Consider the following 25,449-nt stretch of genomic DNA (forward strand, 5'->3'; position numbering starts at 1 on the left):
AAGGATGACACAATAAAGAGAATCTTCCTGAAGTCTGTGGTTATGATAACCAAAGCACTGCAGGACTTCCGGATGGAAGATAGCAGTGTCCCCCATAAAACTGAACTGGTCAGATGTGTTATACAAATCATTGATGAAGAGCCGCTGGGGTCCTGCTTCATTAGAGTTCTGCACCAGGCCATCAGCACCGCCTTGTGTCTGACCTCCTTGAAGCCCCCACTGAGCTCCGAACTCAGATCTGACCTCGTGTACAAAAGTGTCCAGAAGGTCTTCTCTCTGCCCTCCCTGAAGATGACAAAGCTGAAAGCTGGCAGCCCAACGCACCCCATCCAAACACAGGACTTGTATCAACAGACCGCCCATGCCTGCAAGAGCATGCTCAGTGGCTTGCTGTCTGAAAACACCAATATTGGGTCATGACAGGATGTTTTGATTCAAAACATGGGTTGAATCCTCAAAAAAATATGAGCAAGAAAGGGCTGATAGGTGCACCAACTACATACTGAAGTTTGTCTCGGAACACCCGGATTTTGATTTTGGCCAGGAGTTTCCCTTGCTTGGACATCTGGTGGCACTGCTGTCCCTTCGCATAGCTGACAGCGTGAAGGACATTAGCATGCAGGCCGCAGAGGCCCTGTACTATCTCCATTGTATTGTCATGGGCAAGTAGGCTAGGGAGATGGAGAAGAAGCCCAAGAACAAAAAAGGGAACTTTGTGAAATGGTTCCAAGAAGATTTCTTGGTTTCTGGCCCCTCCGTCTTCTTCAACAATATCGCCAAAGTGGCAAAGGCTTTCGGAGAGCACCTGGACCCCAGCCAGATCTCGGAGCTTGTGCTCAAAGCAATAGACCATCTCAAGCATGAAGAGGCGGCCATCTCTCGGGGGGCAGGCGTGCTGCTCAGCTCCTTCTTGGAGGAATGTGGGATGGACATGGAGGACATGCCCATGACAGTCAAGGAAATTTACCAACATCTTCCTCACCTCACCGACCCTGTCACCAAAGAGGAGACTCTGAAAGCTGTGTGTCACTTAGCTTCCAAACGCCTGAACCGAGTTTTAGACATCCTCCTTGAATGCTCGCTGGAATGTCATCACAGCGTAGCAGAGATCTGGAAGGCCCTGGCCTGCGAGCCACATCTGAACAAGAAGCTTATCAGGCCACTGCTCAGGAGGCTGCAGGATGAAGAGCCTCTTTCAGATGTCTATCAGAGGCGCCACAGTGACTCTCTCATGCCTATTGCAACTACAAAGGCTTTGTGTCCGATCCTGTCCGTACCTGAGTGTGCGGATGCAATCCAGGGCACGTTTGCCCACCAGCTCATTGCACTGGTCACTCAAATCTATTTTCTCATTGGGGCAGGAAGGAGAGGGTCCAAGAGGCTAAGTAATGGCGAGCTCCCCGTCACCCCGCTGGGCTCTGCCGTCCAAGCCCTGAAGAACCTGATTGTGTGTGCCGGCTACCTAAAGGAATATAACCTTCTGGACATGCAAGGCTGTTGGGACATGCTGGCCGCCCCAGACAATTTCTTCGAAGGGGTTTTTCGCCTCATGAGGAATTTGTTTGTATCTAACAAGATGCACCTGAAACATACTTTCAAACTAGCCAACGCCTACTCGCGCCGTGCCGACATTAAGGAGAGAACGATTGGGATGGCCTGCTTCGCTGAGCTTCTCTTTCATGCAGAGGTTGGTCTATTTATTTCGAAGCAAGGCATTCTGGATGTCCTCTGAGAATGGATGGGACAGGCCTGCCCGCTCATGCAGATCCTCAATATCGGAGGCCGGGGTACCTTCTGCAGCATTCCTCCAAGCATGAGGCTCTGGAGCCCTTCCTCTCTCCCCTGCTGACCTGTGCTTTAGATTCCGACAGGAACATTGCCAAAGAGTCCATTAAGACCCTCCGGGCTATGTTCCAGCACTTTGCCATGGAGGATTTTGTGCCCATGGTGAAGACCCTCATCTCTCACCTCCTGCAGTACATGGATGATGACGACAATGAATTGCGAGGTGCCTCCATTGGTCTCTTTGGGATGCTGCTGAGGGGGATTAAAGATGGCTCCAAACAGAGCCCGAAGGGAGAAGTTTCCAAAGTGTATGTTCCCCTCTTAATTCAGCTGACAGACCCTTTGACCAGAGAAGTCTCTAAGGGTGTGTTTGCCAACTGTATCAATTATATGAACTGGGTAGATATGCCCAAAGATGTGCTGGAAATGGACCCCAGTGTAAGCCTCTTCTATACATATGGAAACACCAGCAAGTACCTTATGGGGGAAAACCGAGAGAAGTTGCTAGAAATGGCAGCCCAGATGGAGCAATATCTGAAGAGTGGGTTCCCTTCCCACCGACAGGCAGCGGTCATATTGACAGGGTGCAAAGCACAGTACATGAAGCCTGATTTGTCCTCCAAGGAAATTGAAACTATTTATGTGGTTCTGCGGGAGCTCCAGGCAGACCACAAACCCTCTGTGGCCAAGATTGCTGTTGAGGAAATTGAGGAATTCCTGCAACACTGTGGGCATCAAGTCAATCCAGATCTCATCCCTAGCAAATCTGTCCGGAGATGCAGCATGGCGAGTGAGACCAGGAAGTGAAAGGGCCTTGGGGGAGGCAAGAAGAAAGAATGCCCCTTGCTGAGAGCCACGGTGAGAAGCCACGGAGACAGCCACATGGAGGACGCCAGGGTGGCTTTGCTGCCGTGACTATTGCTGGATGGGGATTTGTGCAGTAAGAATGCCTGTCAGAGAAGCATGGGAGATGATGGATGAGAGAGAAAGTCCTAGACCCCACCCTGGCTCACCACCAGCAGTCTCTCCAGTGAACTCCTGCTATACACCCCAGGCAAGCTGCAAGAAGACGGACAGCAGCAGACATCTGTGCTGCAAGCCAGAAAACAGCAAGATAATGGGATATCTGCCTTATTCTTTTCCCCAAAAGGTTTCATTTCTTCCGGCTTTTGGTAGTGTCAACCTCAACACAAGTATCCTCATGAACTGTGTTTTGACTATTTATCTGGCAAATGTGTATATTAGCCTAGCATTGTTATGGGAAAAAGGTTAATCTTATTAAACATTTATGGGAGCTAGAATTCTCATCCCCTCTAATAGTGAGAGCAGGTGGTTGAATGTCTTTCAAAAAAGGACTATACAACAACAACAACATTTATACACCGCTTCTCAACAAATGTTTCCAAAGCGGTTTAAATAGAGAAATAATAAATAAATAAGATGGATCCCTGTCCTGAAAGGGTCCACAATCTACAAAGCTCTCACAATCACAAACCCAAGAATAGGTGGGGAGCTCCCTGGGAACAGATAAGCTTGTAAACGGAAGGGAGAACAAGGGGCGGGGGAGAAATAGCAGGACGGAACCCAAATGGACCTGTGATCTTTCAAGCGCTTGCATTTCCAGGGCTTACAGAATGTTGGGAGTTCTTGAGGGTCCTTTCTCATTTTCCAGAACCATTCCCTGCTACTAGTCAGTCGCAGAATGGATCCTGCAGCTCAGTAGGGGAGGACTACAAGAGGATGGGGGAAAGTGTCCTTTTCTTCTTCCCTGCCCCAGACTCTCCTGCCTATAGCCACTTCCCATGATCCTATACTGAGAGGAAGAGCTTTAAATATATGCTAGATATGTATTGCCTGACTGAGGCTGGGAGAACTATGAGCACATGGAGACATCTGAAGGGAAATACAGTAGAAGGAAATCCTGCTAGGCTGAAAAACTCAGACATCCTGGGGTGGCCCCCCTCTGAAGCAACATCAGGCAACAGCCTCAGGTGGTGCACACGTGGGCCCTGCCCCCCCCATTTCCTGTTGCTCCACCTGACCTTTGCTGCCCTCCCCACGCGTCTTCCCCCTTGACGGCCCTCAGCTCAGTCCCCATCCCCCTCGCCTGACACTGGCCTTCCCCATCTAGGCCAGCCGCACCTTCTGTCCATGTCCACACTGCTGTTTGGGGATTCAGCTGGCAGCTACAGCATCTCAGTGGCTTCTCCTCTTTCCGCTGCTGCTTCACCTCTAGTGGGATAGGAGAAGCTAGTGGGATGCTCAGCTGTCAGCTGTAGACACACTCAGAAGGTGAGGCTGGAGCCAGGGGAAGAGGGGCAATGTCAAGGCTGGCACCGAGGGAAGAAAGGTGGGGTTGGCTCTGCATGGAATGGTGTGTCACAGTGCTACTCGTTCAACAGACAATCGGTGGAGAACCAGAGGGGTGGGGATCCTTTCCGATGCACACCCCATTCTCTGCAAGTACAGTGCTGCCCAAACACTGCAGAGGATCCTCATGCTCTCTGACTGCAGAAACCTTCTGGACTGCCCTCTAGAAACTTTACCAGCACCTTTGCACTGCAGTCGTAATAATGATATTCACCAGCTGCCATCAGCCGTGAGCTGTTCATAGATTTGATCGTCAATACTACTAAAAAAATGGCTGAAGACTGCATTGTCTGGTCGAATCGGTAAGAAAGGATGAAGATTGCTGTGTCTCACCAAACTGTTTCTGTTCTTTCTCCACTGTCGCTTCCATATCCTCCATCCGATAGAGCAGGACGGCTTGGGATTCTTCCAACGTTTCCCGCATGCTACGCTCCTTGGACAGGTGCTCCTTTAGCTGCGAGCAATCAAAAGATCAGGTTGGCAAATGGATGCTTTATCAATTACCCAAAGCAGGACACGCTTCAGGGCCTTACTGAAAAAACTAAGCATGGCTAAATGTTAGAAATGGGGCTCAGTAACACACCCAGGATAAACTGTAGAGACAGAAAAAGGCTAGAATGTCTAACAGCCTGACTTCCCTGGGCAAAGCTGGCTTTTAGGAGGGTACATCTCCTTAGTCTGGCCTCAGTCTTGCTGACTGTTTTTGGGTCGCCATTTCATTTGCATTCTACTGTATTTTAATTTGTCCTGACAGTTATTGTAAGCTGCCTTGCATTGTGAAAAGGCAAGTATACTCAGTCTTCGTCACGATCCATTCACCGGTGCATTCACATATATGGGTAAAGCGCCTGCGCAGTAGCCTCCCAGGTATGGAAATGCATTCCCATTGCATGTATAGACTGTGTTTTTGTGCTGGGACTCTATGGTGGTGAAGTACAAATTAAAAACACACGAATGAAACAACCAGAAGCTTCCATTCAATACACATGCACAGTTAGCATTGTTGTGTGTTTGGAAGTGCAACTTCTTCCTCCCACCTGAAACTGGCCAAGTGTCTTCTGTCCTTACCTTACCTGAACTGACTCTTCTTGACTCCGTTTATCCCAGGTTTGTAAGCCGAGGAGTATATCAAGTCTGTCGATCCTTCAAGTCTTGCCACAGTCCGGCTTCCCCCATTATGTGGGAAACAGTATCTGATTCTCAGGGTTTGCCCAGGGTTGTGAATTATGTGAAAATTGAAATTTAGGCTTTTGTGCAGGAAGAGCTGACTCTTCTGGCACAAGAAAGAGTCCAGTCAGGTGTTTTCAACCCACCACTCTTCGCTTGCTGCCTCAAGACAGATCTCTGGACTCTGCGTATTGGGGTTGTTTTTTTAAATTACACCACAGGAAGCTGTCAAGTGATTGCTGCCAAACCTTTAACTGTATCTGCCATGCAGATCTGTTACAAATGGTATGTGGAAAGCCAGACATCCTTTTACAAACCTTACACCACCACCACTACATAATGGAAGTTTATAACCATTAACTTGAATCAGCTCTTCAGCCTTTCTCACCACGTGTTCAATGGATGACACACCTATAGCCATTTGCATTACAACGGCTTAGATTGGCGCGGTCCGGCAGGGGCAAGGTGGCGGCAGGCTTCTGGGCAGGCCCCCCACATGCAGGTTATCCCCCCCCTTAAAACTTTGCCAGTGGGGGGGGGGGGCTCCAAAGCCCTTCAGGTCTGGGCTCCCAAATCACCCTGGTGTCCACTGGGGACGGGGAGGCTTTGAGGGAGGACCAGGCCTCACACTAGCGCAACTGCTGGGAGGGTGGGCCTTCCCCGATCAGGTGGCGAAACCCTGAGACGTCCCAATCCAAGGGACCAGTCCAGAGGACTGGGCAGGGATACAAGGGGTCAGGGAGCGTATACCTCCCAAAGAATAAGACTATAAACAGATCTTTCCATATTAAAAATTCTCCCTAGGACGACTGATAACTCTGTACCGACAGTGATTTTAAAAATAAACAAAGCATGAAGCTTGAAAGGCAGAGAAATGGCATTGTCACGTGCTGGGTGCCATCAACTGAACTCAGCTCAGCTCAGCCAGCCAGCCACCCGTCGCCCGAGTCACACCACCACCAAAGCTGCAGAGGGGATGGGCAGCTGCAGGGAAAATCTGGGCAAATGAAGAGCTGACCCAGGCGCGGGGCGAGGGGCAGAGCCCAAATCCAGGCAGTGCCCAGGGGAGATGGCAAGCTGACCTACAGCCACCAGATGAGTAACCACTGATAGACATTGTCCAAGCCCCTTTTGAGGCCGTCCAAGCTAGTGGCCATCCACACATCATGTGGCAGAGAATTCCATAAGTTAATTACGTGCTCTTTGAAGAAGTACTTCCTTTTGTCACTCCTAAATTTCCCACCCTTCAGTTTCATGGGCTGACCCCTGGTTCTAGTGTTGTGAGAGAGGGGGAGAACTTTCTCGCTATCAACAAATTGTAGCTGGGGATGATGGGAGTTGTAGTTCAGCAACATCTGCAGTACCACAGGCTGGGAACCCCTGGTTTAAAATAAGAATAGAAAAACCAACTTCCAACTAGCTGAAGGCTTGCTTCAATCGGCGTCTATACCCAGGGAGCGTAGGAAGCTGGCTGGAATTGCACTGAAGAGGGTGGACTAAGAATCTAACATGCTTCAGTCACTTAAACAGATTGAGAAGGATATTAACTTTCCATGGCCTGGCGTCCAAGCCGGGAGAGACAGATTTCCAGCCTTCATGGTTGAGGCGAGAAGTCCAAAATGGCTTGGGCAGTTCTTACTCACACGTATTAAATAGCACCGATGTAGCATAGTGGCCCAGAGGCTGACCGACACATCCGGACCTCCCCAGCCTGAACCTCACCTCTGCCTGCTGGGAAGTCCTCCCTTGGCCTCAAGCCAGCTACTCCCTCTCAGCCTATGATCATTTTGCAGGATTGCTGTAAGGATTACAAGATAACACCCGTGAAGTGCTTTGAATGCTTGGAAGCACTATATAAATCTCAAATACTACAGTAGTAGGTGAGACCTGCTGTTGCCCAGCAAAGTCATGTTGCATAGATTACACTTACAGGAAAGTTCAAGAAATTAAATATATATCTCATAGAATTTTTAATTAAAATGCTTGCAGAAGAGAAGTAAAAGAACAGTTTGAAATGTGTAGGATTTAAACTGCAAACCTTTCTTGGGCGTAGGCCTGCCACCCATTCTTTCTTTCAAAGAACGGTTCTTTATTTAGCATTAGCCTGTACCTGTCCTTTATCCACTTAATAAAGAACACAGTTTGTTCTCTGTTTCCAGCACTCTCAGGTAGGCCAGTCACTGGCTGCAGTGGACACACCATGAAGAGGCTGCCTCTAGGAAGGAGTCTTCTTTAGCCCTGCAGGCTGGAGAGCAGATTGCACTGTGGGACTACAACTCCCACAATGAAGCTTGTTTTGGGAGCCCGAAGTTCACCTTTGCTCCTGCAGGCGATAGGAGAAGGCTGGGCCTTGTGGAGCAGCCAGGCTTGTGAAGGCGAGGCCCATGCTACAAAAGTCTCTCCCTGGAGCTGAGCAGCCTCCTTGTCTGTCGTCTTCTTCCACCCAACCTCCAGCCAAAAAGGCAGGGTGGTGCAAAGACATCGTGACGAATGGGGAAAGGCGTTCTGTTAGGTGTCTAAACTGGACGATACTGCTTTAAAGGCTCGTTGAAATATATGCAACGTAAACTCTTTAGTTCCGCACAGTGGAGTGTGTGAGCTGAAACAACATGCAGCTGGAGAAGGTCACATTTGCAGCATTCCAAGGAGGGGCCAAAATCAAGCCATACCCAAGTTTATGAAAGTTAATCAGAAGCCCATAAGGTATCTCTTTTGGTCTTTTACCAGTTCAATGCAAGTGAAGGCAATTTGAGGCTCTCTCTCTCAAACAGTAAAGCTATGCTTACTTTTTTTGAAAAACGTTAAGAACGTTTGTATTTCTTCTGTGCTGCTAATATGTGAATATCGCTGTCCTTGGATGGTTGGGTCAAGCCCTTTGTTTTATTTATGCATTAAAACTTTTGTGCCCTGCCTTTCTAGCAAGCTAGAACATAGGAAGCTGACTTAAACTGAGTCAGAGCTTTGGTCCATCTAGCTCTGTATTGTCTGTCTACACAGACTGGCAGCAGCATCTCCAAGATTGCAGGCAGGAGTCTCTCTCAGCCTTATCAGGGAGGAAACCTGGGACCTTCTGCATGCTAATACTCTTCCCAGAGCAGCCCCATCCGTAAGGGGAATATCTTATAGTGCTCACATGCAGTCTCCCATTCATATGCAAACCAGGGTGGGCCCTGCTCAGCAAAGTGGACAATGCATGCTTGCTACCACAAGACCAACGCTCCTCCCAAGCTATTCAGGGCAGCCTACAATACCAAAATTCTACAAATATGGAGTAACCAAAAATACTCATGGAAAAGAAGAGATGCACTCTAAGGGCAAAAAGCAACTTTAATTTAACATGCTGTTTTAAATGGATTGAGATTGTACTGTTATCAGCTAAGTTGTTTTCTTATCATGTTGCTTTTCAAAATTGCTATTGCTTATTATGGGGATAGCATTTAGACAAAGTTACTCATGAGAAGCACCACTGGAAGCACAGAGTTATCTTTACTACCATAAGGCCCACAAATTTCAATGGAACTTGGTTATGGCTAACTTAGACTGAATGCTACCCATGAATTCTTAGACATGCAGTACTTAAATATATGAGATAAATTTAATACATGACACTATGAATACATTATTGTTTATGTTCTGATGGACACCCATAATATCATTTTATTAAGATCTTGCAGTGTGGCTATTCTCAAACACTGCCTAAGCCAGGCTAGGAATGCCCAGTCTGTTTACTGGTCAATGACCGAATAAATTTTTTTTAAAAAGCCCAGTCTGGGTTAACTGCGCATGAAAACCACTGCGACTGGGCCCTATCCCAGCAGGGCAACGCCAACTAGCCTGGCTTTTAGGCCCGGCTGTTAGCCCAGGTTAAGGGAGCAAGAGCAAGTGCTCCCTTAACCCCAGCTACCTGCTCGTGTACAAGCACAGTCTTCTTCTAGCCTGGCCGCACACAGAGATGCATACAAAGATAACCAAACAACCCAACGTGACTAGAACAGTAGAAAAAGGAGTACTCAAACCATCAACTTAACTCCCACAATTAATTTATCTGGTAGACATATCGGAGCCAAAGTGGCTTGCACACTAAACATAACAAAGTACATCAAAATGTAACAAGGAGTCTTCCCCCAGATGTATAGTACAGCTTCACATATAGGAATAACCAGTTCTTATCCTGTAGAGCTGTTCGTCCACAGTAGAGAGACAAATCCCGTGGAATCCAGTGGGGAGGATGTTCCTCTTCATAATGTGGTAATACATCTCCTTCTCCATCCATTCCAAGTGGAGACAATATGTGTAATGTAATCATACGCTTTCAGGACCAAGTCCATGTGCAATAGGCCAAATAATATACCATATTACAGACTTTCCGGATATTAATCTGTTTCATAATTGTTTGTTATTTCTTCAGATATGCCTAAACAAGAAAACAACACATCACATCGTATAGACTCTCATATCTGTACAATCCCCTACTGAATGCTGACCTTCCCACATACAAATCCAATTCAAAACACTCACCATTCTAAGTATAAGCAGTGCATGCTTTCATTCTGATACCGGCCTTATCTCACCACGGTATTTAGACTAATAGGCCTGTGGAGACATGCTTACAACCTCTACCTACTCCCTTCCTTTTTAAACTGATCCCCAATTAAGCACGTGGAGCTCTAATGACCCACAACTGCGTTCTTTTACTCAATAAATCAATTAAGTAGCTTCTTCTTTCTCTCCTGATTCTGTAAAAACCATGATTACAGCATCCATTGATATTCAAAAATAAATTATATGCATTTGTCTTATTCCTAATGTTCTCCCAAAAAACATGAAAGATCTTGATTCATGTTGAGGCCACTAATATGTGTCTTAAACAGGTGTATGAAGAACACCTCTTTCCTTAATAATGTTGTATTCATATCTTCATGGCTAAAACTTTGTGGTGTGTATTTAAAAAGGACAAAAAAATTAAATTCTTCACATGTATGACCCTTTTCTAAAAAATGGGCAACTATGGGTCTCACAATGACCTGTCCTCACCCTAGATTTATGCTCCAAGATTCTAGATCTCACTTTATGTATGCTCTTACCTATATATAGTTTAGGGCATGCACATTTAAGCGCATACACCACTCCCTTGGTATCGCATGTGGCAAAAAAGTCCAAGTTTCTTATACTCCCTGTATTGGGATCTATTACACTAGTCGTGCGTTCTGCTTGTGCACAAACTGAACATCTCCAACACAGATAAAAGCCTCGTAATCCTGTGTTTTGATCTCCTTTCTCCAGGGAGTCTGCCCTTGTCAAGAAGCTCCCTAAATTCCTAGTCCTCATATAGGCAAAGAGGGGGGAATTACTACAACCTTCTATCCCCGAAACTAAATGCCAATGTTTTAAGATCACACGTTGAATCTGATAAGAGAGAGGAGTGAACTCTGTGGTCCATATTACTCGGTTTTCTTTTCCCTTATCTTACTCTTCAATTAATCCTGTCTTCTTCTATATTTAGCTCTCTGGCGTGCTCTACATATGACATCCTTAGGGTACCCCCGCTCTTGCAGCTGTCTGGCCAAAATAGCCGCTTCTTTATCATATTATCTTGTTACTGTAGAGTTCCTTCTTAACCTTAGAAACTGACCATATGGTAAATTACGCCCCAAATGGCTTGGATGGAACGGATTAAAGTGTAGCAATGTAATCTTATCACTAGGTTTTTTATATACTTCGAATACTACCTTTCTCTCTCGTGCTATTTTTACTATGGTGTCCAAATAGGGTACCTGTTCCTTACTATGTTGGTACGTATATTGAATTCTGGGATGTATACCATTTAGCCAGTCTACAGACTCCCCCATTTTGTTTTCTGGTTTAAAGAGAATCAGTAAATCATCTATGTACCTTTTATAGTACACAATATTCACAAAAAATGGATTGACAATAGGATTCAAAATAAATCTTGTCTCCAAATCTCCCATAAACAAATTGGCTCCACTAGGGGCAAACACAGAACCCATGGATACACCACATATCTGAAGGAAGAATTGCTCCTTATATCTAAAAAAAATATTCTCCAAGACAATATCCACCAATTCCATAATGAAAAAAGTGTGGGCCCCTACTTTCCCTTTGTTCTAGATGTTGCTCTATAACCTGTCTCAGTTCCTGTAGTGGAATGTTCGTATACAGGGATTTAACATTTAAAGTGGCTATAATGACACCCTCTTCTGCAATCATCCCTTCCACTTGGGCGATAAGATCTTGTGTTTAAGATAAGATCTTCCACGGGATTTGTATATCTACTATGGACTAACAGCTCTACAGGATAAGAACTGGTTATTCCTAGGGATGTGCGAAACGTTTCGGATACAAAACGTTTTGTACCCAAAACAGCGTGTTTTGGGTGTTTTGTAGACAAAATAAAACACCCATTTTCCAGATCCAAAAGTTTTGTATACAAAACAAAACGTCCCAGTTTCGGCTACAAAATGTTTTGTTGTTTCGGACCTCCATTTTGTAGTGATCTCTGAGTCAGTCTCCATTTTGTGTTTGACATCTCTTTGAATTTCCCACCCTTCCAGCCTTCTGATCGGTGACCTAAATCATGGGCTGACCTGCTGACAATTCCCTCCTTGTTCCCCATTGGCTCTTTTGCTTCTTGCCACTCTTTACTGACCCCACACTGGCCAGGGGAAGGGTTGCTAACCCATGGGGTGCTGGGTTCTGTTGTTTCTGTGGTGTTTTGAGTGTAGATTCTTTGGTAGCATATGAGAGTGGATTCTTGTTTTTCACTGAAAATCTCATATGCTACCAGAGAATCTACAATGAAGACCTCAGAAACACAAAACCCAGTACCCAACGGGCTTGTGGGTATGGGGGTGGTTGGCACCCTATGTGCACTACACAACCCCTCGCTCTTGGAAAGCACAGTGCCCCCCAAGTGGAATTATGGGGCTGCTGAAACCTCCATTATTCCCTATGGGAGAAATCTTAAAAGACACATAAACTTCAACAATTCACAAAAGATCAGCCCTTTGCCCAATGGAGAGGAGAACTGGTCTTGTGGCTGAGCATGACTTGTCTCCATAGCTAAGCAGGATCTGCCCTGGTTGCATATGAATGGGAGACTTGATGTGTGAGCACTGCAAGATATTCCCCTCAGGGGATGAAGCCGCTCTTGGAAGAGCAGAAGGTTTCAAGTTCTCTCCCTAGCCTCTCCAAGATAGGGCTGAGAGAGATTCCTGCCTGCAACCTTGGAGAAGCCGCTGCCAGTCTGTGAAGACAATACTGAGCTAGATAGACCAATGCTCTGACTCAGTATATGGCAGATTCCTATGTTCCTAATTCTTTTGAGATAATTCTGGAAGTTTCCTTGCCCCCATTGGGCACTACCACCCACCACACTCCGCTCTGGGTCATTCCTTTCCCCTTAATTTGAAGCGATACATTTGCTGGAATCCCCATTATTCCCTATGGGGAAATTCTTAAAGATGTGTAAACTTAAAACATTCACAAAAAATCAGCCCTTTGCCTAATTCCTTTGAAATTTGGGTGGTAGCTTCCACCCATTGGACACTACTACCACCACCCACTCTTTTTGCCCTGGGACCCTTTTAAAAAACCCAAATCGATTCGGATTTGGAAAATTCGGCCACAAAACAAAACAGGGCTGATTCAGATTCAGAAAATTTGTGTACAAAACAAAATGGGGGTGTTTCGATTCGGATACAAATCGAAACAAGAAAATTCCAAAATGCACACCCCTAGTTATTCCTATATGTGAAGCTGTACTATACATCTGGGGGAAGACTCCTTGTTACATTTTGATGTACTTTGTTATGTTTAGTGTGCAAGCCACTTTGGCTCTGATATGTCTACCAGATAAATTAATTATAGGAGTTAAGTTGATGGTTTGAGTACTCCTTTTTCTACTGTTCTACACATTGGGTTGTTTGGTTATCTTTGTATGTATCTCGTGACTCCTGTTGATTTAGAAACATTTTGTATTCGCACACAGAGATGGACACCTAGAGTGCCCATCTCTCATGGAAATCCCCCAATGCATCACATGTGTTGCATGGTGCATTGTGGGATTCCCAGAGACCGGAACGCGTCATCCCGGCCTCCGGAACTTCAGACTGCACCACACAGCTCTGCTTGTCTGAGAGCGCAGTCTGCACTTCCGGGAACATGAAACCGCTCATCTGGGGGGAAAGTGAGTTTAAGCAGCCTTCCCACCCATTGGCCACCCTGCCTGTTCTTGATTTTGGAGCTCTTTGGGTGGCACGCCTAGCTTTCCGCCACCCCAAAACTTCTTCTCTGTGCCCTCCAAAGAGGCTCCTTTCCCAGGCATTCTCACAAGCAGCTGGGGGGTATGGAACCACTTTCCTTCTCCCGCAAAGCCTTCTCCACCAGCCCTGCCCTGCCCCTCTGGGCTTTGGTGTGTGTGGGGGGGTGAGGTTAACATTAACATCAACTGACACACACACACACACACACACACACACACACACACACACACACTCATACACACTACCCCGCCATCTTGGTCCCTTCTGGATGCTGCAGGGGGCTCAGGACCACCACCCCGCCCTTCCTTTCCCAGCTGATATTTCTTCCCCCCACACCTTCTTTTGCCTATTACTCAGCCATTGGGCTGCAAAGATCACTTCTGACTCAGGGCAGTAAATGCCCCCTCGATTATTTGGCTCTCCTATTGTGGGTGGTTTCTTTTGTGTGCCTCTTTTGGGTTTTCACTCTCTTATTCACATGTTTCCTTCCTTCCTTCCTTTGACTTGCACACCTCTCTCTCTCTCTAACCCTCTCTCTCTCCCTCGTCCCATGAGCCCCAGCATCTCTTTCCTCCAGCTATCCCCAGCTTGGCTTCTTTCTTTTTTCTCTGCAGATCTATTCCTCCTTCTCTCTCTCTCTCTCCATCTTTCCATCTTTATTTCTATCTATCCATCTATCTATCCACCTTTATTTCTATCAGTCGTTTTTTCTTTTCCCCCATTTGGGAGGGTTTCTTTTGGCTCTTTAAAAATGTCTTTTTAAAAGCCCTTCCCATTGCATCTCTCTGTTCTCTGGGGTGAGTAATAAAGGGCAGCTCAGTCTTCCAGTAGAGGTCTCTCCCTCCTGCCCCAACTGGGCAGACAATCCAAGTGCCTGGACTCACTCCTGAGCCAATTTAGTTCAGAGATACTTTATGGGCATGATAAGTTTGCATGCCTAACTAAAAATCTTTGTACGGGGCTTTGTTTGGGAAAGAAAATAATCTGATCCAATTTTTTTTTGCAAGGTACCTTGTTTCCTTCTTCTCTTATTTTCCTATCTTTCCTTCCTCTTTATCTGTCCATTCCCATTTTCCCTTCCCTGTCCATCAGTCCTCCCCCCCCCCCAATTTAGAAATAGTTTGGGAGATGCTCACAAGTTGGGGGTGGTGGGGGAATGCACTGGCTGCAGTTCGAATAGGCACTGAGAATAGACCTTGCGGGGGGGGGGGGGTTGATGCCCTAGCCACCCCTGTGTTGGATTGCACTGCTGTCTGGGTGTCCTTTGAAAAATAAGTTGCTCAGTATGCTGGACACTCCCAAGCATTAGGCAAAAGTTGAACGAAACATTATTCTGAGATTCATTTGTGGTGGTAGTTTAGTAAGCTCTTTATATCAAGTGTGCCACCTGCTTTAATCCAATGTTGCTTTGGCAGTATTGTTGCTACTTGTAGGGTTCCTGTGTCTTTCATAGATAGAAATTGATGAAGCTTTACCTGCTTGCTTGAATCTGTTAGAACTAATTCTGCTTAGTCAAGGATACGGGGCCCATAATTGCTTAGTTTTTATCACAGAGGAAGTGCATCTGTGTTTGTCACAGCTATTTAGAACAACCATGAATACCTGTCTTCTATGCAAATACATGAAAGTCCTATTCCTCCTCTGAGAATTTGCTTGCTACACTTTGTTTATTTTGCAGGTGCTTTCATTATGTCTAAGCACGTTCACACAAGTGGAGCTTCAAAAAAGAAATTGGCCAAATCTCGTAAGAAGGAGGTTCAAAAGCAAAAGAAAGCTCTGGGTCGATGGCTGTCTGCCAGATCTGTAGCAGCTACATCTGCATCAGCAGCTGGGAAGAGCCAGTGAAGGAAAAGAAAGACTGCCCGTTCGAAGCTGCTGCCTCCATACCAGGAGCTGAGACAGGCAGTGAAGCAGCAGGAGAAGACCTGTTCAAAGATACTGCTTATATGCCCAGAGCTGAGACAGCCAGTGAAGTTGAAGACAACGCAGTAGGCCTGCGGATCAAAGATTCAGGGTCTGATTCTCCATATTTTAAATTGACGCATGATCCTGCCAGTTGGCCTACCGAAATCAATGACAGCACTAGGTGTTTTCTGGTGGGAAAAGGTCCTCATCAAGATTTAAAAAGAGATTATTCTTTTTGCAAAGATGACCGTGGTAGAAGATTCAAAGCAAGCTGGTTTTACAAAACCCTTCCGAATGGTGAAAAGATAAACAGAAGCTGGTTGATATTCAGTGAAATAAATAGGGTACTGTTTTGTTTTGCTTGTATCTTATTCCTGGACAAATCCAAAACCCTAACTACTTTCTCATATCTCAGGAAGGGTTTTACCTCAGGGAAGCATTTGAGTGAGGCAATTCCACTTTATGAAAACTCTTCCTTGCACTGCACATGTGTGTGGAAATGGACAGAGATATGCAACAGGCTGGAAAAGGTTGCAATTGATTATCATCTGCAAGCCCTGATGGAAATCAAAAGGAATAAATGACACACAATACTGAAAAGATTGTCTCCTATTATTTTGTACTTATGTGAAAGAATCCTTCCTCTATGTGGAAAAGTGAGCACATGTGATGACCCATGCAATGGTAACTTCTTAGGATTAGTGGAGCTTCTAAGTAAATTTGATCTTGTTCTGCAGCAACATGTTAGTTCTGTAAAGGAGTCCTCTACGGTGTTCCCTCTAACAGGGATTCCCAGATGTTGTTGGCTACAACTCCCATAATCCCCAAGCAAAAGCGAATGCAGCTGGGGATGCTGGGAGTTGTAGTCAACAACATCTGGGAATCCCTGTTAGAGGGAACACTGGTCCTCTACCAGGCTAATCTGGTACTTTTCAAACCACATTCAAAATGGAGTCATAGCCATTTTAGCAAAGGAAGTAAAAAGCTCCATACCGGCAGACATTTAAAAAAGCAAATACTTTTCAGTTATGATTTATTGTGCTCCAGATAGTCCTCACATGGAGCATGCATTCACATACCTAATGATTTTCACATACTGTACCTAAGTCATTGGGTATGTGAAACTCGTAGGTGAAACCAGGACTATTGAGGAGTCATTGTCAGGCTTTTATGAGTGCAAGGACAAAAAGGAGAAAGCATAGCACGGAATGTAGAAGCTGGACTACAACAGGAGGGCCTGATATGGGACGTCTTTCGAGGTCAGTGCTATGACAATGGATCAAACATGGCAGGGGAATTCAAAGGAGTTCAAGCAAGAATTTTGGCCAAGTATAAATCAGCACATTATGTACTTTGCTTTACGCATAGTTTGAACCTGATTGGAGTTCATGCAGCATCACTGATTCCACAGTTCATCACATATTCTGCCATTGTGCAACAACTTTTCTAATTTTGCTCTGGGTCGTTGTTGTTTTTTTGCGTTGGGATATCTTGAAAGAGCATCTCAGCCTTTCAGTGAAGCAAAATAGCTCAACAAGGTGGTCAGCAAAAACTGTAGCTGTCAGAGCTGTTTTCACCCAGTTGCCAGAAATATGCAATACACTGACTGCAATAACTGATGACACTCAAATCAATAGTGAGTGAAAGGCCGAGGCAACATCACTAAGGAAGCAGATGTCAAAATACTCATTCATTGTTCTCTCTCCTCAGATACCAGATTTTTGAAAGTCAAAGAATATAAGAACTGCAGTCCAAAGAAATCAGTTGAACAACTGCATGTGATCTTATTAAAATGTTGATTGACACTCTGCAAGCAATGAGGTGCAATGAGGTGCAAGCAAACAAAATATGCAGAATTACTGACAGGCACAGAAGAAAAAGCCAGAAGAGTTGACAGTGCAACTGAAAGCTTTGAAGAAAAAAGGACCTCCCCACCAAAAGGGAAAAGGCTTTTTGGTGAAGGACAGAGTTTATCTGGATAGGTTGTTCCGTGTTGACATCTTCTACAGAGTGTTGGATAATATTGCCAGTGAACTAGAGCATCGTTTCAGTGCTGTGCAGAACATTGAGAAGAAATCTTCTGTGCCAACAATGGCAACTTTAGAGAAAATGAGTGAGGTAGAGCTTCTGCCAAACTGCAAAGTGCTTTCTCAAATGTTTCTAAAGGACCTCTCTGCAGACATTCTTTCTGATGAGCTTCTCAATTCGCAACAGACCGAGTGAGTCTCCTGAACATCATTACATATAACATAATTTGAAAGATACGTACTGTTTCTTAATATTGACATTGCTTTTCAATTCTCTACCTGTATTAGTGTCTTCCTGTGAGCGAGGTTTTAGTAAACTGAATCTAATAAAGAATTGTCTGAGATCAGCCACGACAGAAGAGAGATTAAGCAGTCTGACCTTCCTGTCAATCTGTCTGACCTTCCTGCTATTTTGTTATTAAGCAGTTATTTTTTGTTGTTGTTGTTGTTGTTAAGGATTCTGACCTTCCTGTTGTTATATTATTTATATTATTAAACTAGTATTTTTAAGCCCGTTAAAATAACGGGTGCTAGTTGGGTTGTGTAGATAAGTTTGTTAGATCCTACTAAGAGTACTGCCCCACTCTTCCCCCTCCCCCCACCCCACACTCTTGTCTCTTCCCCTCCCCCCACCCTACTCTCTTGCCCTTCCCCCTCCCCTTGACCCACTCCCTCTCGCCTTTCCCCCTCCGCCTGCCCCACTCCTTCTTGCCCTTCCCCTCCCCCACTCCCTCTTTTCTTTCCCCCTCCCCCTGACCCACTCCCTCTTGCCCTTCCTCCTTCCGCTCCCCCACTCCTTCTTGCCCCTCCCTCTCCCCCTTGCCCCTCCCCCACTCCCTCCTGCCCTCCCCCCTGCCCCACTCCCTCTTGCCCTTTCCCCTGCCCTGTTCCCTCTTGCCCTTTGCCCTTCTCCCTGCCCATTGCCCCGCTCCCTCTTGCCCTCCCCCCTCTCTCACTCCTGCCCTGCCCCTCCCGTACTTCCTCCTGCCCTCCCCACTCCCCCCTGCCCCACTCCCTCTTGCCCTTCCCCCTGTCCCTGGGCCCACTTGGCCCTCTTCCGCCTTGCGGACTGGCTCTCTGCCTGCTCTGGCTGAGGCGGCGGCTCTGCAACCTCGGCTGGCTTCCCTCGCCGCCTCCTTCCAGGTCATTTGGCTGCTGTGGCCGAGGCTTCTCCTCCTTTTGCACTGAGAGCCAACATGGCCGCCTGGTCCCTGCGGCCGTATATTCCTCGGACGTTCTGGGCATGCGCTCCCATGTGTGTGGGCATGTGTGTGTGTGTGCCATTAGGTGATGATGCTTCACTTGTGGGGGTGGGGTGGGTTCCTGTTGGGAAGGGGGCCTCCAGAGGTTTTTAGGTCCAGGCTTCAAAATCACCTAGGTGCACCCATGCCCCCTGCATACTTAGGCCAGACACCTATTGGCTGCACTGCAACAATGCCATGTTTACTTTGGGCAAGCCTCCTCTGCACACACCCATCCCATTGTCTTCAGTCAGCTGAGCAAGAAGTTTCTTGTTTGCTGACCTCACCTCACTCCAGGTGATGCCATAAATAAGAGTGTAACCTCAAGACCCTTGTTTTGAGAGGCCTGCAGGCTTTTTACAAAGCTAAAGAGGAGAAAGCACTGTTGCAAAAGAGCTTTTCCCAAATGCGGAAATCTAAAAAGCATCAAAGGTTATGTCTGTCTGAGGATGAATCTCTTCTTAAAGGAGCTCCTTAAAAAACAGTGTGTGGAAAGCAATGAATCTGTTCCTCAAACTAGCTGTGTTCTGCCAGAGAGTCGGGTGGTTTTCCGAACCACAGGCTTTCAAGCATCATCATGTTTCCAAGATCCACCCACCCAGAGAACATCCCCATGCTTGCCGCTCTTGGTCAAACCTTTTGTGCCAGCATCTGCTGAGCCCAAGGAGAGGTCCCAGCCAATAGCCCTCCCCAAACTGGTGCAGCCTCCACCCTCCAAGTCTGATTTGGGGCTAATATGAGGGTCCTAGGCAAGCCTTCCAAGGAACAGGTTGTTTTGCCCAAGCTGCCTGCCACTAAGCCAAAGACAAGCTCCAGGCCAATACTGAAAAAGAAACTGCCAGAGGATGGAGCATCTTTATTGCCAGAACTCTCTGATGAGCATTTCCGATATCTGTGGGACAGCAAGAAGCTGCAGAAAGGCAAAACTGTCCGTGAAGCAGTGCAGATGATGGATGAGAGCCAAGTCCTAGATACCATCCTGGTTCACCTCCAGCAGCCTCTCCAGCGGACTCCTGCTACAGACCCCAGGCAAGCTAGATATGATGTCTGAGCGACCAAAACACATACTTGAGAAACAGATCCGTGTTAATCCTGACGTGCTATGGTTAAGCAACATTTGGGGCAACGCCAGGGAGATGTTTGCACAAGTATTACTCTATGTATCAGAGATCCTGTTTCAGTTCCATGGCATCGATAAGGATGAGGCAATGAAGAGATGCTTCTTGAAGTCTGTGATTATGATAACCAAAGCACTTCAGGAAGGAAGATAGCTGTGTCCCCCATAAAACTGAACTGGTCACATGCATTATACAAATCATTGATGTAGAGCCTCTGGGGTCATGCTTCATTAAAGTTCTGCACCAGGCCATCATCACCGCCTCGTGTCTGACCTCCTTGAAGCCCCCATTGAACTCAGAACTCAGATTTGACCTAGTGTACAAAAAGGTCGAGAAGGTCTTCTCTCTGCCCTCATTGAAGATGACAAAGCTGAAAGTTGGCAGCCCAGTGCACCCAAACACAGGATGTGTATCAACAGACCATCAATACCTACAACAACATGCTCATTGGCTTGCTGTCTGAGAAACCCAATGTTGAATCATTACAGGATATATTGATTCACACAAGTGACAGGATTGAATCCCCCCCAAAATACGAGTGGGAAACTGCTGTTAGGAGCACCAAATACATACTGATGTTTGTCTCAGAACACCCGGATTTTGATTTCACCCAGGAGTTTTCCTTGCTTTGACATCTGTTGGCATTGCTGTCCTTTCACATAGCTGACAGCAGGAAGGACATTGGCATGCAGGCCGCAGAGGCCCTCCACTATTTCCACTGTATCATAATGGGCAAGCACTATGGAGATGAAGTAGGAACCCAAGAACCAGGGAACATTGTTAATTGGTTCTTAGAAGGGTTTTTTTGTTTCTGGCCCCAATTGCAAAAGTTGCAAAGGCTTTTCTAGAGCACCTGGACCCCAGCCAGATCTCAGAGCTTGCGCTCAAAGCAATAGACCATCTCAAGCATGAAGAGACGGCCATCTCTCAGGGGGCAGGTGTGCTGCTGAGATCCTTCTTGGAAGAACGTTGGATGGACATGGAGGACCTACCCATGACTATCAAAGAAATTTACCAATATCTTCCTGACATCACTGAGCCTATCACTAAAGAGGAGACCCTGAAAGCTCTGTGCAACTTAGCTTCAAAACACCTGAATGGAGTATTAGACATCCTTCTTGAATGCTCGCTGGAATGTAATAACAGTGTAGCAGAGATGTGGAAGGCCCTGGCCTGCAAGCCACATTTGAACAAGAGGTCTATAAGACCACTGCTCAAAAGGGTGCAGGATGAAGAGCCTCTTTCAGACGTCTACCAGAGGTGTCACAACGGGTCTCTCGTGTCTATTGCTGCTACAAACGCTATGTGTCTGATCCTGTCCTTACCGGAGTCTGTGGATGTAATCCAGGGCAAATACGCTAAATAATTAGCCTGAGTGATGCTGAGTTACCTGTCACCCCACTAGGCTCTTCCATCCAGGCCCTGAAGAACCTGGTTGCATGTGCCGGCTACATAAAGGAGAGCAACATTCTGGGGATGCAAGGCTGTTAGGCCATCCTGGTGTTTTTCGCCTCATGAGGACTTTGTATCTAACAAAAAGCACCTGAAACATACTTTCAAACTAGCCAATACATACTTGCGCCATGCCGATGTTAAGGAGAAAAAGGTTGGGATGGCTTTCTTCATCAAGCTTCTCTTTCACGCAGAGATAGGCCTGTTGTTTTCAAAGCAAGGTATTCTGGATGTCCTCCAAGAATGGATGGGGCAGGCCTGTCCGCTCACGCAGAGCCTCAGTATCCAAGGGCTGGGGTTCTTTCTGCAACATTTCTTCAAGCATGAGGCTCTGGAGCCCTTTCTCTCTCCCCTGCTGACCTGCACCTTAGATTCCGACAGGAACATGGCCAAAGAGTCCATTTAGACCCTCCAGAGTATGTCCCAGCACTTGGACACAGAGGATTTTGCGTCCATGGTGAAGACCCTCATCCCTCACCTCCTACGGTACTTGAATGGTGATGACAATGAATTTGGTCTCTTTGGGATGCTGTTGAAGCGGATTAAAGATGACACCAAACAAAACCCAAAGGAAAAGGTTCCCAAAGTGTGTTCCCCACTTTTAATTCAGCTGATGGACCTTGCACCAGAGAAGTCGCTAAGGCTGCATTTGCCAACTGCATCAATTATATGAACTGGAGAGATGTGCCCAAAGGTGTTGTAGAGATCAGTCTGAGATTTTCCTAAATGTCACTAAGTTCTGTCTGTCTGATTGCTAGTAACTTTAGACAACAGATACTAGTTTCCTCACAGTTGGTACACATTTTCCTTAGAGGGCTCAAACTCACTCTGTATAGTATGGGTAGATACTGTTTGGTATAGTTTTTAGGCCAATTGTGTTTATTGTATTTAGGCCAATTGTGTTTATTGTATTATGTTCACACACATGGTTGGTGGTTGTTTTTTGTTTTGTTCAACCTGAATTGGGGTTGTTTGTGACTGTATCAATAAAGATTGATTGATTGAACTTGGGAATACAGAAATGGATTGATTGCTGTCATGCCTGATTTGATCCTTAGTGGCACCTTTTTACATCAAAGTACCTCACCAAGTTACTATCTGAACCCAAAAATTGAAATGTAAAGACATGCATTGGAATTGTAAGAGTTAGACATGGCTAGGAGCTCACACCTGCCCTTTAGGAGTTGTGACCTTTTAAAAAACAGATTATCATGCCACATCACTAGTATTTTATGAAACTTTCCTCAGTAGCATGAGGGGGTTACTTTTTGAGAACACGCCCAATTCTTGGGTGTGTGGAACTAGTCACATGGTTCTTTGGAACCTGGCCATTATTCCTCCCTCAAAAATAGAACAGCTGTGTTGTGGTGTTCAGGGGGCAGTCTCATGTAGCTCACGAATTCAGAATTACTGTACTATGCTCTCAGTCATCTGAAGGTCTGTTATCATGTCACATAAAATGGCTAAATGCTAAACAGATAATATTGGGGGCTGCAAATATAGAATTCTGTAAGATTACAAAAACAACATATGTACCCATGGTCCTGGCTGTCTGAGTTGCTTAAACCATTTATAATTCCCTAAAGTATATTATACGTATTTATTGTTATGTATTATATAGCTATAGGCGAAGAATAGTATGAGGGGCTAAAAGGCTGTAATTAATGTCGTGGGTACGTGTAGTCTCAACCTAAACACAAGAATCTTCATGAACTGAGCTTTAACTATCTTGCAAATTTGTACGTTAGTCTAGCATTGTTATGGAGAAAAAGTTTAGAATATTAAACATTTCTGGGAGATAGAATTTTCATTCCATCGAATAGTGAATGCAGGTGGTTAAACATAAGAACAGCCCTGCTGGATCAGGCCCAAGGCCCATCTAGTCCAGCATCCTGTTTCACACGGTGGCCCACCATATGCCGCTGGAAGCCACAGGCAGGAGTTGAGGGCATGCCCTCTCTCCTGCTGTTACTCCCCTGCAACTGGTACAGGAGGCATCCTGCCTTTGAGGCTGGAGGTGGCCTATAGCCCTTTGACTAGTAGCCATTGATAGACCTCTCCTCCATGAAGTTATCCAAACCCCTCTTAAAGCCATCCAGGCTGTTGGCTGTCACCACATCTTATGCATTATTTTATGAGTTGTGTGAAAAAGTACCTCCATTTGCTGGTCCTAAATTTCCAGGCAATCAATTTCATGGGATGACCCTTGGTTCTCGTGTTATGTGAGAGGGAGAAGAATTTCTCTCTATCTACTTTCTCCACACCATGCATGATTTTATAGACCTCTGTCATGTCTCCCCACAGTTGTCTTTTTTCTAAACTAAATAGCCCCAGGTGTTGTAGCCTTGCCTCATAAGAAAGGTGCTCTAGGCTCCTGATCATCTTGGTTGCCCTCTTCTGCACCTTTTCCAGTTCCCCAATGTCCTTTTTTAAGATGTGGTGACCAGAATTGTACACAGTACTCCAGGTGTGGCTGCACCATAGTTTTGTATAATATTACATTATAATATTACAGGTTGAGTATCCCTTATCTGGACATCCGAAATCCGGACTGCTCCAACTTCTGGACACCATGCTGTAACAAAAACAAAACACCTCAGCTCACTCACTCGCAGATTCCCAATTTTGCTGCTTTCAAACCTGCAGTCAAAACTTACTTATTTCAGAAGCCTGCACACATCTCCTCCCCACTCTTTGCCCACCCGGAACGTTTCTCCCCTGGTTCCGTTGTCCCAAGCCTACTCCCTGCTTTCCTCCTGCATCGCCTCCCCTCGCGGCTCTGGGGTGCCCACAAACCCAACCTACATTGGCAACAGCCAGGTTATCTTCTTCAAGGGGGGTGGCTGCAGATCTGGCAGACAGGAAAAGACACAACGGCTCCTTTCTTGAGGGAGGGGCAGGATGGGAAGGTGCCCGTGCCAAATGTTTCTTCCCAGTCGCCCCTTTAGGAACCTGGACTCCCTCAGGTTAACCCTTAAACTGGCCTTACCCTGGCAGGAGGCAGCAAAGGGGGCTCCTCCATCCCTGCCTTGCAAGAGAGAGCAAAGAGTGCTCCAAAATCCAGAAAGGTCCAAAATCCACAAACGTCCAAAATCTGTCCCAAGCAGTCCAGATAAGGGATACTCAACCTGTAGCAATTTTATTTTCAACCCCCTTCCTAATGATCCCTAGCATGGAATTGGCCTTTTTCACAGCTGCGCACATTGAGTTGACATTTTCAATGGGCTGTCCACCACAACCCCAAGATCCCTCTCCTGGTCAGTCACTGACAGCTCAGATCCCATCAACGTATACTTGAAGTTGGGGTTTTTCGTCCTAATGTGCATTACTTTACAATTGCCAACACTGAACTGCATTTGCCATTTTGTTGCCCACTTCCTCAGTTTGGAGAGATCCTTCTGGAGCTCCTCACAATCTGTTTTGGATTTCACTACCCGAAAGAGTTTGGTATCATCTGCAAATCTAGCCACCTCGCTGCTTGCCCCTACTTCTAGATTATTTATGAATAAATTTAAAAGCACCGGCCCCAGTACAGATCCCTGGGGGACCCTACTTCTTTCTTCCCTCCATTGTGAATACTCCATTTATCCCTACCCTCTGTTTCCTTTCCTTCAACCAGTTAGCAATTTGCACATGTACCTGTCCTCTTATCCCCTGACTGCTAAGTGTCCTCAGGAGTCTTTGATAAGGAACTTTGTTGAAAGTTTTTTGGAAGTCCAGGTATACTATGTCAACTGGATCATCTTTATCCACACACTTATTGACGCTCTCAAAGAACTCCAAAAGGTTTGTGAGGCAAGATTTACCTCAAAATAGTGGTTGGATGTTCACTTTCGGTTCCGATGCTGACCGAGCAAGACTCTTCTCTTTGAGTCTCCAAGTCTCCGAGAGAAGACCTGCAGAAAGTAACTGGGGGGGGGGGGTAGGGACACACACACTCTATAACTACCCCTCACCCCACTGGATTAAAGTGGGAGGTGTAAAAGACTCACCAGCCCGGAGAAGTCAGCTCCTGTTGCGAAGGGGCGCGGGGAAGCTTCAGTCTCTTCGCACCAGTCGAACAACAGGGCTAGAGTCAAGGAGAGTTCTGCAGTGTGGAGTT

The 25,449-nt window shown here is 46.1% G+C and overlaps 2 long non-coding RNA genes across 2 annotated transcripts in view; one reads left to right on the plus strand and one right to left on the minus strand.

Moving 5' to 3' along the window:
- Nucleotides 1-7,216: 7,216 nt before the first annotated feature.
- LOC128339310 (uncharacterized) overlaps nt 7,217-25,449 on the plus strand; it is a 40,745-nt gene continuing 22,512 nt past the window's right edge. The window contains exons 1-2 of the long non-coding RNA XR_008312973.1: nt 7,217-8,025; nt 15,283-17,728. This is a non-coding gene — a long non-coding RNA (uncharacterized LOC128339310). The remainder of the gene's footprint in view (nt 8,026-15,282; nt 17,729-25,449) is intronic.
- On the minus strand, nt 8,632-9,984 carry LOC128339309 (uncharacterized). Its single transcript, XR_008312972.1, has 2 exons — nt 9,841-9,984; nt 8,632-9,736 (listed from the first exon to the last, which is right to left on the minus strand). It is a non-coding gene; the product is annotated as an uncharacterized LOC128339309 (long non-coding RNA).

This window comes from Hemicordylus capensis, chromosome 1, assembly GCF_027244095.1.
Source record: "Hemicordylus capensis ecotype Gifberg chromosome 1, rHemCap1.1.pri, whole genome shotgun sequence".
NCBI classification, from domain to species: Eukaryota; Metazoa; Chordata; class Lepidosauria; order Squamata; family Cordylidae; genus Hemicordylus; species Hemicordylus capensis.